The 3,658-nt window shown below is 38.6% G+C and overlaps 2 pseudogenes; both read right to left on the bottom strand.

Annotated features, from left to right (window-relative positions):
* Positions 1-1,953: 1,953 nt before the first annotated feature.
* LOC106733408 (olfactory receptor 140-like) lies at positions 1,954-2,891 on the bottom strand (annotated as a pseudogene).
* Positions 2,892-2,916: 25 nt separating this feature from the next.
* The window catches only part of LOC106733407 (olfactory receptor 4C15-like), an 8,092-nt pseudogene continuing 7,350 nt past the window's right edge, over positions 2,917-3,658 (bottom strand).

The raw sequence follows: 3,658 nt of genomic DNA, 5'->3' as shown, positions 1-3,658 counted from the left end.
TCCCTTCCATCCATTCTCCTCCTGGGATCTTGGGCATGTAACACACTCACCTAGCATGATTTTGAAGTCACCAAGTTCGGTCATGTGGGAGTTCAGTGATGTAACTGGCGCATCATCTGCTGGCCCACTGGATTATTTTTCACTTTCTCTCTCACTGTATCTGTCTGTCTCTCTTCAGTGAGTACAATTGTCCTATGACAAAAAATTAAAAGGAAAATATGTGGTTAAACTCGGACTTAACTAAAATTTTAGCTATGTTGCAATCACAACACAAATCTACATTATGTTCTTATCATCTATATTGCACTCTTAAAAATATTTTATTCAACATACTTGGTACAAAAAAATTACATTGCTTATTTATTTGCTTCCTTATTTACAATCAGATTAACTACCAATTATATTATCTTCCAGGCATAGAGATTGTGGACAAAGTTTTCATTTCTAACAAATCTGAAACATCCACACATGAGCTAGAGCACACAGTTATCCCCCCAAACAGTTGCTCCACACTGTAGCATTACCACATGGACAAAGTGTGGGGGAAATAGTTTCAGATGATCACTGAGTTTTAACAAAAAGACATTGGTGAGAAGTGACATGAGTTGGAGTTTTATCATCAAAGAAGACTTGAGTCATAAAGTGTTATGTAACAATATAGAGCAAACTCACCTTATATTTTCCTTGAGCACAGAGGAGCATTGCCTTGAAAATACATTGTTAGATATAGAAAAAGGATATACACATTTTGTATTATCTTGCTTGTAGTGAGCCATTAACATCACATATAAAATTGCTTATAAGCATAAACACACCACAAATAACTGTGTTTTACAAGATCTGTATTCAAATATTGTAGTTGAAACTCTTAGATCGTGATCTGAGGCAAGTAAATTAGTAAGCCTCTCTTACCTTCAATTTGTTTCTTTTTAAAACAGGGACAGTAATATAGGAGCTACCAACTTAATGCGAGGATTAAATCATCAAACTGAAGTGGATTTGTCTGAAAGGTAATAAAATTTAATTTACTGTAAGCATATATACAACAACTATAGAACAATTGTTTTGGAAATTCATCATATATCGTTTTGTTGAGAATAAATGAAAAAATACTTATGCTATTCCTTGAAATGACATTTCCTTCAAGTCTTGGTTTAAAACAAAGTAAAAAAAGAACTTTCACTTGTATTTAATAAAAAATGCATGCCATGAGTATATTTAAGGAAATAAGAACAAATTAAGAGTAATTTTTAAATTTCTGGCTATTTTTCAATAAGAAAAACAGAGATAGGTTATCAATTGTTTTTCCTCTTTTAGTGAGTATCATTTGGCTATTGGTGGACTCATGGTATCAAAGAAAAACAAAGATGGAAGGAAAAGCAGGGAATGGGAAGGAAGGGAGGAAAAAACAAAGGAAAAAGGGACAGGAGAGGGAAAGAAGACTAAGACTGGTTTTCTCACTTCATGGATGCTCACCCTTCAAAAATCTAGATCTATATTTCTAGGCTTTTGTTTATGTGTTTGTGTTTGTTTTATTAAAGGTTAAAAAAAAATTCCCATAAAGACTGTGGGAAAAAAAATTCAAGTGACATATGTATGAAGAGTTTAGTAAAATAGCATTGAATAATAGCAATGAATCTTAGAGAAAAACATGCTCTAGAATCATCAAACTAAGATATACAGTTGTTTTTTCCATTGTGTACCCAGAATTTTAGAACAGAAACTTAAAACCTTTGGTAAAATATAAAAAAAGATATCAATAGGATCTAGAAAAGAGCCTAACCACTATTATGTGCTCAATATATGTTAGTTTCTGGGGGTTTTTTGTTTTGTTTTGTTTTTTTGTTTGTTTGTTTGTTTTTTTTGCTTTTGTTTGTCAGGATCTGTAAGCCATTGTTGATTCTCTTGCAGTTCAGTGAGGATATAATCTTCCTTATTTACATACATTCTCACTTCCTTAGCATTATAAATAGGCTGAGTTATTCTCCTCTTCAGCAAATTTCTCTTGGCACTTTTCACCTCCGTGTTCTCACTGTGTAAATTATAGGATTTAACATAGGGGTGAGGATGGCAAAGAACACAGTCACCAACTTGTCCATGGGATAGATGCCACTGGGTGTGTGTAGGAGAATGTGCAAGGCACAAAAGAGAGTACAACAGTAAAGTGGGAGCCACATGGGGAGAGGACTTTGCTCTGTCCTTGAGAGCCATAGGATTTCAGGGAGCTCAAGATAACTAGGTAGGAGATGAGTAGCATGGAGAAAATGAGCAAGCACATAGCTCCATTGTGGCCTGCCCCCCCCATTCCTAGCCTGTAGGTGTCTCTGCAGGAAAGTTTCAAAATGGGAAAAGGTCACACATGAAGTGATTGATGACATTGAGACCACAGAAGAGCAAGTTGACCATAAAAATAATCTGCACAGTGGCATGTGGCATGCTACCATTCCAAGTTACCACCACCAAGACATGACTGAGCCCCTGTCTCATTATAGTCATGTAGTGCAGGGGCTTGCAGATGGCCACATAGTGATCATAGGCCATGACAATGAGGAGGATGATCTCTGATCTTCCTAGGATGTGCTCCACAAATAGCTAAGTGAGGTAGTCCCCAAAAGAGATGGTTCTCCTCTGGTAGAGCAGGTCAATGATCATTATGGAGGTGGTGACACAGGTGTAGGAGGCATCTATGAGGAATAAATAGTGAGAAAAAAGTACATGGGAGCCTTAAGGGTGGTGCTGAGAGAGACGGTGATGATGATGAGCAGATTAGCCAGCAAGGTAAATATGAAAATGAGCAAAAGGACAATGAATATTTTCTGCAAGTGTGAATTCAGTGTGAGTCCCAGGAGAGTAAGTTCAGTCATGTTGTTGGGAGGCATGGGTTGACCCATTCACATTGTAACACCTTATGTGGGTCTAAACTATCTATAAGAGATAAAGATAAAATACAGTTAATAAGTCATGAAAGGATTACTGTCTGAATTTCATAGTTCCAAGGTAGTATAGTTACTATAGTTTTAGAGCCCCAGTAATTACTTATTTTTCACTTCCTTCATAATGCTTCTTGTCTCATCTGATACCTAGTTGTGGGAAGCTGCGCACCAGCGAGTCTGCCGAGGTTTCTCAGAGAGCAAACAATTACCTTGATTGGTTCCCTTCCAAAAACCTGACCTTCGAAACCTTGCTCTGATTGGCCACTAGAATCCCTCAAATTTGCATATTCGGCTCCTCATGATTGGTCCAAAAGCAACCAATCATAACCCACCGTTAACAACCAATCAGGACCCACCATTTACAACCAATCACGGTCCACCGTTTACAACCAATCACGGCCCACCGTTTACATCCCACCAGAGTGTATATAACCATGATGCCTGGCCCACAGTAGCCAGATGACACAGACGACCGAGACGATGACAACGACCAGGAAGATGACAACTGAAGAGCCTGAAGAGCTGAAACACTGCGCGGTCTCCAGACAACCCTGAAGATCCCGAAGAGCTGACACTGCATCGTCTCCAGACGACTTGGGAGACCCTGAAGAGCTGTAACACTACATCGTCTCCGGACGACCCTGAAGAGCTGTGACACCGCATCGTCTCCGTGCTGCTCACAGTAGACAACACGACCCTTAAGAGCTGTGACACTGCGTCGTCTC

This window comes from Tupaia chinensis, unplaced genomic scaffold, assembly GCF_000334495.1.
Source record: "Tupaia chinensis unplaced genomic scaffold, TupChi_1.0 Scaffold143686_1, whole genome shotgun sequence".
In the NCBI taxonomy this organism is placed as follows: Eukaryota; Metazoa; Chordata; class Mammalia; order Scandentia; family Tupaiidae; genus Tupaia; species Tupaia belangeri.
The sequence above is the reverse complement of the archived record's forward strand: the minus strand, read 5'-3'. Positions and strand labels throughout refer to the sequence as shown.